At 44.1% G+C, this 13,504-nt stretch overlaps 3 non-coding genes across 3 annotated transcripts; all 3 read left to right on the forward strand.

Moving 5' to 3' along the window:
- The first annotated feature begins 971 nt into the window (after window positions 1-971).
- Window positions 972-1,044, forward strand: trnav-cac (transfer RNA valine (anticodon CAC)). Its single transcript has one exon. It is a non-coding gene; the product is annotated as a tRNA-Val (tRNA).
- A 7,106-nt stretch (window positions 1,045-8,150) lies between these two features.
- Window positions 8,151-8,224, forward strand: trnat-ugu (transfer RNA threonine (anticodon UGU)). Its single transcript has one exon. It is a non-coding gene; the product is annotated as a tRNA-Thr (tRNA).
- Window positions 8,225-11,587: 3,363 nt separating this feature from the next.
- trnas-gcu (transfer RNA serine (anticodon GCU)) lies at window positions 11,588-11,669 on the forward strand. The gene has a single exon. It is a non-coding gene; the product is annotated as a tRNA-Ser (tRNA).
- The last annotated feature ends 1,835 nt before the right edge of the window (window positions 11,670-13,504 follow it).

Raw genomic sequence — 13,504 nt, forward strand, 5'->3', positions numbered from 1 at the left:
ATGCACCACATCAACTGCGTTGCCTTCATCTACCCTCTCTGTTAACTCAACAAAAAACTCTATCATGTTAGTTAAACACGATTTGCCTTCAACAAACCCATGCCGGCTTTCCCTAATCAATCCACAGTCGTCCAAGCGTCTGTTAATTCTGTCCCGGATTATCGTTTCTAAAAGTTTCCCCACCATTGAGGTTAAACTGACTGGCATATAAATGCTGGTTTTATCCTTACAACCTTTTTTGAACAAGGATGTAACGTTTGCAATTCTCCAGTCCTCTAGCACCACCCCCGTATCTGTGGATGTTTGTAAGATTATGGTCAGTACCTCCTGCTATTTCCACCCTTCCTTCCCTCAGCAGCCTACGATGCATCCCATCCGGACCGGGTGACTTATCTACTTTAAGTGCAGCTAGCCTTCCGAGTACCTCTTCTTTATCAATGTTTAGCCCATTCAGGATCTCAACTGTATTTACCTTTACCGAGACTCTGGCAGCATCTTCTTCCTTGGTAAAGACGTATACAATGTATTCATATAATATCTCTGCCATCCTCTCTGCCTCCATGAATAGCTCTCCTTTATGGTCCCTTATCAGAGTACGGCTCCTACTGCCCGTTTAATGTTTACATGCCAGTTTATGTTGGCCGCCAGTTTATTCTCACACTCTCTCTTTGCCCCTCATTTCCTTTTTCACTTCCCCTCTGAACTTTCCACATTCAGCCTGGTGAATGAATGAATGAAAAACATGCTGGAATTCCGTCAGTCTGAAACAGAAAGTTATTGGTTGATTAATGGCGATTTGAACAACTATTCGTCTTTTTACTGAGTTTAATGATTTTTGCGAAATTAATACAACAAACTATTTTGTAAAACTTAATCCCCTGAATGGGACCCGGCCCCGTCTCCCAGCACTGAGAACATTTGAAGACGGCAACTATCTTCCGAGCATTTCCTATAACCGTTTGCACAGCAGAGTTTCCGTAGTGTAGTGGCTATCACGTTCGCCTCACACGCGAAAGGTCCCCGGTTCGAAACCGGGCGGAAACATTTTCAAAACGTCATCCACTAAAAATCAATAAATATGAAAACGCGCAAGATTTCACTCTGTAGTGAAATATGAATAAAATACAGAACCGGTATATTTTCCTTTCTCTGTCCAGTTCTGCACACACTCAAACATTACACAGATACCGAAAATATATCTCCCTCACTTCAGTTTCCTGCCCTGCCTGTGCAGAAATCTCCTCTCAAAGCTACTCATTGCGACTGGTTTTTGTTGATTTGTGAGAGATTTTTAAAGGACCCTGAAGAGCTGCATCGGTTAATAACTATAGTTCTAAACAGCATGGCAACCGCGGCAACAAACACATCCGTTTTTCGAAGTTCGATGTTCCCCAGCTCCCGGATTGAGTGCGGCCACGACAGCAACGACATTCAGGCCGCCTGTCCGGCCCCGCTCCCTCCAATCACAGGTTGCTGGCGGAAGGCCGCAAATACCGCCTCAGACAGCGCAATACTGCCGATCCCTGGGAAACAATATACCACCGAAGCTTTGACAACACATCGCAGGCATCATTTGTCCCGCAAACATAGATACTTGCCAGCTGTTTCAAAGTTTATTGCCTGAACAAGGATTTGATTTCTGCACACTCAAATCACGAGCCGCTTATAGAAATCTCAGAGTCTACCGACTGAGCGACCCAGGCTCAATATACGAAAAAGATCCATTGTACAAATTTATGGTAGGACTCTGAATTATCCTTCGTGAACGTCGAACTGAGTTGAAGATCCCTTTTATAAAATTGTCAGTGACGTGTTGAGGAGAATCCTTGTTTCTGTTGAACATGATGTAAGAAACATGGACAGTTAACTCTTGAGTTTACAATTCTTCTTGTTTGTGCCAAATGTCTTCTCATTCGTTAGCACCAATTAAAATAACCCTTTATCCAGTGGCTCAAAAGCTAAACTTGCCCCACACGGGAGTTGGAAAAGGCCTCTCGACCTTTCATGTATTAACATCTGGAAGCTGAATAATTTCATCCGTTACAGAGTGACACCAGGCAGCAGATTTCCCTTCCAAATTTTCCCCACACGAAACTTCCACCCGATGAATATCCGCTTAAAGAAAAGAAGAATTGTGTGTTTGGTTCTTCAGATTTAAAGATTTCGCACCGGCCCCTTTGGCACATCAGCTGCCGCTTATAGCCCCCCTCTCCCCCCATAAACAAGCAAACTCGCACCTACTGTTGCAAGATGGTCGGCCAGAGGAACCCAAGTGCCCACATGGGAACACTAAGAAGCAGATGCGTTATGGAACAGACCAGTTGCACCTTGAACTCCAGTCAAAATGTTCGGAGTAAAATGTTCGTCTGTTCTCGGTGAGGCTGAAACTCACAACCTGGGCATTTCTGAAGCTGATAAAAGTGCCGCACGCTGACCGCTTGCGCTACAAGAGCTTCGAGATCTTTCTCCGATTTCTCCAAGAAGCCTCCAATCAAGATGCGCTTCGTTAAATATCCGCAGTGACCTTCAAAAGCCCTGGAATCTGAAACAAAACCCCAGAAGATAAGAACTTTTAATTATATTATTATTAACTTAGGGACAATTTTTGATGGTACTTTAAGGAGGATTTGGGGAAAGTGTGAGACGAAACTGAGAAACTCTCCCTGGGCTGTCGTTGATTGAAGAGATGGGCGTTATTTCATTTGAAAACCGAGGCTCGGAACTTCCTGATGGAGAAGTGTGACAGAAGATTGTGGTTCGTGGCAGTTGCCGGGGAGATCGAGAGGAGAGGGAGAAAAGTGAATGTCACGGCTGTGACAGCTCAAGTGCTCTGCTTATCTGTAATATTTAAAAAGTAACGTACAATACGGGGCAAACCGATTTGGTATCGCTTATCAAAAATACTAAAAGACACGGGGTCAAACGTGGATTCGTAAAGAGGGAACGGATTTAACCGCCAGAGCGATATCATTCCACATGAATCTGAAGCGACTTGGGGAAAACGGAAGTGCGAACTGTTATGTTCGTGTCATGACTTGAAAAACTCTCCAATTACCGACAGTATCTTTGAACGAGTTGTGTCAGCAAAACCGCGATTGAAGCCGCTTTGCATTTGTCAAACGTGTCGGGGACGATATTGGGGTTAATAAGGGGCGATTTCAATTATTTGAAATATCACTGTATGTCATGACTCAAAAATCGACTGTAAAATCGAGTTTTTCCTGTAAGTCGTGAATTGAAGGGAAAGGCGCACCAATCAGATCAGGGAAACGAAGAGCAGAATACGTGAATGAAACTTGCACGATTGAAAATCCCTGTTTGTCGGAAGACTCAGTCCTCAGTGGTAGAGAGGATTGGTGTTTCGAGCAGTTATTCACCAGCCTCAATTTCAGTAATTTCCCGTTTCCTGACAATGAGATGAGTCGAAATGAGCAGGTCCAACGAGTCGGTCTGTAACACAGGCCAATGTCTCAGTGCAGCTCATGACCCAGTCACTGGGCTCTATTATAGCCGCTCTTGTCAGCAACACACAAAGAGAAATTGTAAATCTGAAACAGAAAGTGATACTGTATAAAACTTTGTATCAACCACCAGGTTTTCCCTCTTTTCGGCTTTTAAAACAATCTGTTTCACAGTTTGTCAAACCCGAAACAGCCTCTGGGATTTGCTGATTGGAATTTCAATGGAAATTGCGAACGTCACTAATTATCGGAACAAATATACCCGCTGAGGTTTCGGGGTTGTTACTGGTTTATTTATATCAGTGAGTAACCGATTTTAAACTTGGTGAGGGTCTAAACATAAGGTAAGAGCCTGGGATAGACAAGAGATTCTTCAATGTATCAAGTTAAATTACACTGATTCCACCAACACTGGACATCACATCCCTTAAACATTGTTACCTGTTACTATATAAAACTGGTGAGGCTGGAAATGGAAAATAACTGAAAAAACCTTCATTGTATCAAACTTATTATTATTATACAAACAATGCACAGCCTATCCCATAAAAAAGACTCAATGTAAAACCAGTCGCCAGTTCCAGAGCTGCTGTGCCGGTTATGTGATTTGCATCCGATTCTGACTGACTTAGTATCAGACGCGCTCCCGTCAACAGTAAACGGATGGGGCCGGATCCATAAGAGAAAAATGAGGACCGACCTCCGCATAACCTGCCCTCATAATTTAACCATTTTAGCCCCGGTATCATTCTGGTCATTCTGCGCTGCACCCCCTCCAAGGCCAATATTTCCTTCCTGAGATGTGGTGCCCAGAACTGAATGCAGTACTTTAAATGGGGTCTCAGCAGGGATTTCTATCTGTAACATACTTCTCCCCTTTGAATACCAGCTTCCTTGAAATTAAGGCCAACATCCCATAAGACATTTTAATTAATTTTTCTTCCATTCCACTGGCTTTGAGCGATTTCTGTACTTGGACCCCTAAATTTCTCTGCTCCTCCACAGTTCCTAGCTTCTCACCATTTAGAAAATACTCTGATCTATCTTGCTTCAGTCCAAAGTAGATGAACTCACACTTCTCCATATTGAAAGTTTGAACAGACTGGGGCTCTTCTGCATCGAAAAGAGAAGGCTGAGGGGTGACCTGATATAGGACTTTAAGATCATGCAAGGGTTTGATAGGTTAGACGTAGATAATGTGTTTGCATTTGTGGAGGTGGGGTCTCCAAATCATTGGGGCCATGAATATAAGGTAGTCACTATTTAATTCAATATGGCATTCAAGAGGAACACATTTACCCAGAGAGTAGTTAGAATGTGCAATTCGCTCCCACAAGGAGTAGTTCAGGCGAATAGCATGGATTCGTTTACAGCGAAGCGAGATAAACACATGGAGGAGAAAGGAATATAAGGGTTTGCTCATAGGGTCAGATTAAATGGGGATGGCGGAGGCGTGTTTGCAGCATGAACACCGGCATTGTCCAGTTGGGCCGAATTGCCTGTTTCCGTGATGTACATTCTATGTAATTCTATGTTACTCCATCTGCCACAGTTTTGCCAACTCGCTTAATTTATCAATTTCCCTTGGCAACTTTATGCTTCCATCTCCACGACTCACTGTGACACCTAACTTGGTGTCAGCGACACACGTGGATATACGGCTCTCTATTCCTTCGTCTCCGTCATTTATATGCCGGGTCTCTGTCTCCCACCTTCTAACCAACTCCCTGCCCATTTCATTAGGTTGCCTTAAATTCTACGCACTGTCATTGTCGTTAACAGTCTCTTATATGGTACCTTATCGAATACCTCTGGAAGTCAATATCATATAACAACCATGGACACTCCATTATCTACCACGTTAGTTACATCTTCATAAAGTTCAACTCGTTTTGTTAGACTTGACTTACCCTTTACAAATCCATGCTGGCTCTCTCTGATCAATTCATGTTTATCCAAGTGCTCAATCTTTCCTTCTCTAATAACGGATACTGGCAACTTCCCCACAACGGATGTCAGACTAATGGGTCTATAATTTCCAACATCATCACTGCTACCCATCCCAAATAATGGGTTGACATTGAAATTGTTTCCATCGAAGGAACAATTCCTGAATCAAGAGAGTTTGAACGATCATGACTAAAGCATGTACAATTTCCTCACCTAGTCCTCTCAGTCCCCTGGGATGGTCACCATCAGGTCATAGAGTCATAGAGTTATACAGCAGGAATAGAGGCCCTTCGGCCCATCGTGTCCGCGCCGGCCATCAGCCCTGTCTACTCGAATCCCATATTCCAGCATTTGGTCCGTAGCCTTGTATGCTATGGCATTTCAAGTGCTCATCCAAATGCTTCTTGAATGTTGTGAGGGTTCCTGCCTCCACAACCCTTTCAGGCAGTGATTTCCAGACTCCAACCACCCTCTGGGTGAAAAAGTTCTTTCTCAAATCCCCTCTAAACCTCCCGCCTTTTCCCTTGAATCTATGTCCCCTTGTTATAGTACCCTCAACGAAGGGAAAAAGCTCCTTAGTATCCATCCTATCTGTGCCCCTCATAATTTTGTACACCTCAATCATGTCCCCCCTCAGCCTCCTCTGCTCCAAGGAAAACAAACCCAATCTTCCCAGTCTCTCTTCATAGCTGAAGCGCTCCAGCCCTGGTAACATCCTGGTGAATCTCCTCTGCACCCTCTCCAAAGCGATCACATCCTTCCTGTAGTGTGGCGACCAGAACTGCACACAGTACTCCAGCTGTGGCCTAACCAGTGTTTTATACAGCTCCATCATAACCTCCTTGCTCTTATATTCTATGCCTCGGCTAATAAAGGCAAGTATCCCATATGCCTTCTTTACCACCTTATCTACCTGTTCCGCCGCCTTCAGGGATCTGTGAACTTGCACACCAAGATCCCTCTGACCCTCTGTCTTGCCTAGGGTCCTCCCATTCATTGTATATTCCCTTGCCTTGTTAGTCCCTCCAAAGTGCATCACCTCGCACTTTTCCGGGTTAAATTCCACTTGCCACTCTTCCGCCCATCTGACCAACCCATCTATATCGTCCTGCAGACTGAGGCTATCCTCCTCGCTATTTAACACCTTACCAATTTTTGTATTATCAGCGAACTTACTGATCATACCTTTTACATTCATATCCAAGTCATTAATGTAGACCACAAACAGCAAGGGACCCAGCACCGATCCCTGTGGTATCCCACTGGCCACAGGCTTCCAGTCACAAAAACAACCTTCGACCATCACCCTCTGCCTTCTGCCACTAAGCCAGTTTTGTATCCAAAGTGCCAAGGCACCCTGGATTCCATGGGCTCGTACCTTCTTGACCAGTCTCCTGTGGGGGACTTTATCGAATGCCTTACTGAAATCCATGTATACCACATCCACTGCGTTACCCTCATCCACACGCCTAGTCACCCCCTCAAAAAATTCAATCAAATTAGTCAGACATGATCTTCCCTTGACAAAGCCATGTTGACTATCCCTGATTAATCCTTGCTTCTCCAAGTGGAGACTAATTTTGTCCTTCAGAATTTTTTCCAATAATTTTCCTACCACTGATGTTAGGCTCACTGGCCTGTAGTTCCCCGGTTTTTCCCTACTCCCTTTCTTGAATAATGGTATTACATTAGCGGTTCTCCAGTCCTCTGGCACATCCCCTGTGGCCAGAGAGGTTCTGAATATATGTGTCAGAGTCCCCGCAATCTCCTCCTTTGCCTCACACAGTAGCCTGGGATACATTTCGTCCGGGCCTGGGGATTTATCCATTTTTAGGCCTGCTAAAACCGCCAATACCTCCTCCCGCTCGATGTTAATATGTTCGAGTATATCACAGTCCCCCTGCCGTATTTCTATGTCAACATCGTCCTTCTCCATAGTGAAAACAGATGCAAAAAATTCATTTAGAACCCCACCTACATCTGCCGGCTCCACACACAGATTGCCATTTTTGTCCCTAATGGGCCCTATTTTTTCCCTAGTCATCCTCTTACCCTTAATATACTTATAAAACATCTTAGGATTTTCCTTTATTTTGCCTGGAGATTTGTCTATCTTTGATCTAATTATTTTCTCCATTGCCATTATTTTACTTATACTGAAACCCCTTGATATATTTACAGTTTTCCTCATATCTCTGATATGTTAGGCTCATTTATTTCTGTGAAGAACGAAGCAAAGTAAATATTTAGCAACTCTACATTTCATGATTTTCAATTACAATATCACCTCCATCTGTCTTTAAGCGGCCCACATTACTCTAAGCCTCCCTTCTTTCACTTAATATACTGGTAAAAATCTTGACTGTTGTCCTCATTTTGCCTAAAAGGTTTTTCTCCTTTTCCCTGTTTGGACATCTTACGGTTTTTTATTTTCAGCACCAAAATGAACAATACTTTGCTGTAAAGTTCGTCTCAATAGTTCTTCACTTTCAGAGCGAGAATTGTCTAAACCGGTAATTTATTTAATGTAACAAACATAAGTACACATAATCATCGGTGTATCAACGCATTGATGGACACACAAAGATAAACACAACGAGATATGCAGGCAGCATCGGGATGCACAGGTGAACGGACAAGCGAAACAGACAAAGATGAAACGGTCTGAAACCCAAACAGACAGTGACGGATCGCTGATAGACATTAGTGAGAGGAGGTGGGACTGAGTAGCCATGAATGGGCGCTGTGGCTTAGTTGGTTAAAGCATCTGTCTTGTAAACAGGAGATCCTGGGTTCAACTCCCAGCAGTGCCTTGCGTAGCTAACTATTTTTACCTAATTTGTGGAATTAAGCGACAAAATGACACTTTGGAATTGGTGTTTGTTCAGGTTTGAGGAGGAAACGGATATCAGATTGACTCTTCTGAAACGCCCTTTCATTGTGCAGACAGACTTCTCAGAGAATGTGTCAGCAACGGGTTAACTTAAAGACACGTTCTTGTTTCTGGGCTCGTTGGGGTCAGTGTATAATTCGCGATTTGAGGTTCAAACCCGGAAGTAGTCCTAATTTGGACTTCGGCTTGTGATCTTGACCTGCGGTGAAAATCTTTGCAAAGAGGAAAATGAAGACCCCAGATCACTCCACCTGAATTTCCAGACCCCGATGAAATATATCCCAGGCTGTTAACAGAAGCAAGGAAGGAAATAACGGAGGCTCTGACCATAATTTTCCAATGCTCCCTGGTTCCAGGTGATATGCCGAAGGATTGGAGGACTGCTGAAGTTGTACTGTTGTATAAAAAGGGAGAAAAGGATAGATGAAGTAATTACAGGCCAGTCAGCCTAACCTCGGTCAGGCTGATGGTATTCTATTAAATCTACTCTGCACTTCCTCCACTGCCAATACAGGGAGGAGGGGACTCTTGACTGACAAGCCTCAGCTCTATCAGGAGAGGGAGACTGACCCACGCTCTCTCTTGCTTCTGGGATGTGCCACTTTTGAAAAACAAAAAGGTGAATTTCTCTATAACTTTTGAACGCTCTGTCTCACTGCACATGATTTAAAGTGTATTGTGGGACGCTGTGAGTGTCTCTGTACCTGTAAACTCTGTGACTCACTGCACGGATGTTTAATGTGCACTGTAGGATAGTATGTAAGTATCTCTGTATCTTTAAACTCTCTGTCTCTCTGCACAGGTATTGAAAGTGTATTGTAGGATGGTGTGTTTGTCTTTATGCCTTTAAACTCTCTGTTTCACTGCACAACATTGACAGTGTATTGTAGGACGGTGTGAATGGGATGAGGGTCTGTGGGGCGAAGTGTAGCCGATTGGGAGCAGCGCCCGTTTGCGGGCTGAGTATTGCACGCTTGACTTTCTCTCTCCCTTCTATCTTTCTTTCTCTCTTCCTTTCTTTCACCTCCCTCTCTCCCATTCTTTCTTACACTCCCTTTTCATTCCTCTTATTTCGTGCTTTGTCTTTCTGCCCCAGCACCTTTGTCTGTATCCTGTTTTTGTTCTCTCATGTGTCTCTGTTGGATGATCCAAAATTCAGACCCGCCGCTTCTTCCAGCTTTTCCTTCCTTCCACAATCATCGTTCATTTCATTGAGACTTTCCTGCGGCCTTGCCGACTCTAACATTCACTTTCACATTCTTACGCCTTTAAGTTTGCTCTCCATCGACCGCTGTTTCTCGGGGGCACATGTCCCGCTCGCACCAATTATCATTTGTGCCTTGAAACCAGTCGATACATTTCGATCTGCTCCAGAGACAAGCTCAAAGAAAGCAGGGCTGGCATTCGGTAGGACAGCGCATACTTTTCCGTGAAATTTCCATGGGGTATCTTGTGACACGGGGGATGTTAACTGAAGAACTGGGTTTTGTTTCCATGGTCGTTCGAGCTTTTCCCCGAGCAGTTGATGTGCGGGAGAGACGGGCGGCGCGACATTGCTGCGAAAGACGGCTGAAATGTGCATTTTTGGCAATCTGGGCGGTGCAGGAAAGTCGGAAATGTTCCGCTTGATCTTAATAGGTCTGTGGAAATGTCCGATTGAAAAGGAATGAGGAGAAATGAAAAGAGCGGGAATGGTGAAAAAGTGTCGATAACAGGAGGTTGGCCGTGAGCGAAAGGTCCTTTGAATGTTCGGCGTGGAGGAGATTTAGTTCGGAAACGGCAGACTTTAAGCGCGTGAGGAAAGTGAAGTGTGAGCTTTGTCCTTGGGTCAAATTGGGTGTTTTCAGGAAAACAGCCATTGTGAAATCACAAGAATGAAAACAGAAAATGCTGAAAACGCTGAGCAGGTTAGGCAGCACCTGTGGAGAAAGAACCAGAGGAAACGTTTCAGCTCTATGAGCTTTGTCATCCGATCTCAATGGCTGACCATGTGCGTGAGTAACTGCGCTGTTTCAGATGCTGGTTTCGATCTCTGAATTATGAGGGTTCGAATCTCACTGCTGCCAGAATTTGGAGACCTTTCCATTTTCGCCGCCTCACCAATTACCCATCTTTGATCGGAAGTGCTTTTCCGCATTGCTGATTTACACCTGTTTGCACAATTCAGCTAAGTCTGGATTGCCACCCAACTGTTTCTGAGACGGAGGTGTTGGGACTGTGAAGGGTGATCTCGGTGAAGTATCAATCAATGTGCACAATGGCGCCCTGGTGAACCGAGTACCTCTTATCGTCAGTATAATATAAAAGATATGCACCATAATTATGAATTTCTTCTTTGCATCACACTCGGATTTATTATCAGGGAATGTACATGAGCAGGTCGATTTACGTCACGCTCCGGTCGCTTCGCATCGCCTCCCACAAATAGAATAGAATCATTGAAAGGTCACAGCACGAAAAGAGGCCATTCGGCACATCGAGTCCGTGCCGGCTCTCTGCAAGTGCAATCCAGACAGACCCACTCCCCCACCCTTTCCCTGTAGCCCTGTATTCTCTTTCGTTTCAAATACTTATCCAGTTCTTTATTGAACACCATGATTGAATCTGCCTCCACCACCCCCTCGGGCGGTGTATTCCAGATCCTAAACACTCGCTGTGCAGAAAAGGTTTTCCTCATGTCACTTTTGGTTCTTTTGCCAAACACCTTAAATCTATGTTCTCTGGTCCTTGAACCTTCCGCAAATTGGAACAGTTTCTCTCTATCTCCTCTGTCAAGATCCTTCATGATTTTGAATACCTCTATCAAATCTCCTCGTAACCGTCTCTGTTCCAAGCAGAACAACCCCAGCTTCTCCAATCTATTCATGAAACTTATACCCCTCATCCCTGGAATCATTACAGTAAATCTCTTCTGTGGGGATTCGTTAGTAACATCGCCGAATCCCCCACCATCAACATACTAGTGGTCATCATTAACCAGAAATTTAACTGGACCAGCTACATAAATATTGTGGCGACAAGAGCAGGTCAGAGGCTGGATATTCTGCGCCAAGTGACTCACCTTCTAACTCCCTAAAGCCGTTCAACCATTTACAAGGCGCAAGTTGAGTGAGTTGGAATACTCATGTGATGGTCATGGACCTGAAACGTTAACTCTGTTTCTGTGTCGAATGATTCTGCCTGACCTGCTGAGGATGCACACATTTACAGTTTTTATTTCAGATTGGCAACATAGCCAGAATTTTAATTTTGAATAAAGGGGGTTTCGCATATTTCTGCATGCGACGAGGTGGCCGAGAGGTTAAGGCGATGGACTGCTAATCCATTGTGCTCTGCACGCGTGGGTTTGAATCCCATCCTCGTCGTTATTGCGTGTAAGTTTTGTTTCTCCCATTCAGTCCACCCAGAAGGTCTGGTGAAAGTCCCATCCTTCTCGAAACGGCAGACGGAGGGTTTTGCATTGTTTGCTGAAATCAGGTGTTAAGATTGTGAGATTGTGAGATCGCGAAATATCAGAGTGGACATTGGTGTCATTGTAAAATGAGTAAATCTTATGGTCAACGTAAGAGAAACTTCCGTCCCATAATTATGATTTATGTCCGGATCATTTCGTGTCTGTGTCTGTTTAAAAGGGATGTGCTGTAAGTCCCGGATCATTCTGTGTGCGTTTTACGCGATTTTCTTGATACCTTTTTCCTTCTGAACTGAAATGACGATCCTCTCTCGAGAAAAAGGTTCATCGCCTGCTTCGGGCAACTGGTCGGAAAAATAACAAAAACTGATGAGACCAAGTTCATTCTGCTGGGCTTCCATTCCAAGCTCCGCACTCTATCCCCCATTCAGACCCACCCCGCCTGGACAGTATAATCTGCGATATTCATAAGGGAATGGAAAAGCAGAATATCACGGTTATAATTTTATTCGTTGCTCAACACTGAATAGCTTCAATTGTAATGATTCAAAAGGTAATCATCGGATCATAGAATCTTACAGCACAGAAGGAGGCCATTCGGCCGTCGTGCCAGTGTCGGCTTTTTCGAAGACCTGTCCAAATTAGACCCACACCCCAGATTTTTCCCCATAACCCTGCAAATTAGTCCACTTCAATTATGTCCAATTGCCTTTTGAATGATCCCATGGAATCGGCTTCCACCATCCTTTCAGGAAGTGCGTTCCTGATCTTAACAACCCTCTGTGTGAAAAAAATTCTCCTCAATTCCCCTCTAGTTATTTTCCCAATTATTTTAAATCTATGATCTCTGGTTACCGACCCACATGCCAGAGGAAACAATTTCTCCCTACTTGCTCTTTCAAAACCCCTCGTTATTTTGAACACCTCTATTAGGTCTCCCGTTAACCATCTCTGCTGTAAGGAGAACAATCCCAGCTTCTCCAATCTCTCCAAATAACTGAAGTCCCTCATCCCTGGTATCATCCAGGTCAACCTGCTCTGAATCCTCTTCAATCCCTTTTCATCCTAAAGTGTGGTGCCCAGATCTGTACAATATACTCCAGATGAGACCTGAACACTGATTTGTAAGGATTAGTATGATTTCCATTTTTTGTATTCAATGCCCCTATTTGCAAAGCGAAGTATCCCATATGCTTTCTTAACCGCCTTATCAACTTGCCCTGTTTTCTGAATATGAACCCCCAGGTTCCTCTGCTCTTGGAACCCCCCATAAATTGTTCCATTTAGATTATACTGCCTCTCCATGTTCTTCTTCTAAAAGTGCATCACTTCACACTGATCGGCGTTAAATCTGTCACGTGACCTCCCATTTCACCAGTCTATCCATGTCCTCCTGAAGTCTGCTATCATCATGCTCACTATTTACTACGTTGCCAAGTTCTGTATCATCCGCAAACTTCGAAATTGTATTCCCTATTCCCACATCCAAGACATTTATATATAACAAGAAAAGCAATAGTCCTAATACCGACCCCTGGGGGATTCCACTGCATATTTCTCCCCAGTCAGAAAAACATCCGTTCACCACTACTCTCTGCCTCCTATCCCCCAGCCTATTACTTGCCCACGTTACCACCGGCCCTTTAATCCCACGTGCTTTTAGTTTTCGAATAAGTCTGAATTTCTAAAATGTGTTCTGAAAATAACTGTAACCCCGTAATTTTATTGTTAAACAATGAGAATACAGATATTAGGACCGGATGATAGATCGGGTTCATTCTCATTATC

This window comes from Heptranchias perlo, chromosome 20 (genome assembly GCF_035084215.1).
Source record: "Heptranchias perlo isolate sHepPer1 chromosome 20, sHepPer1.hap1, whole genome shotgun sequence".
NCBI classification, from domain to species: domain Eukaryota; kingdom Metazoa; phylum Chordata; class Chondrichthyes; order Hexanchiformes; family Hexanchidae; genus Heptranchias; species Heptranchias perlo.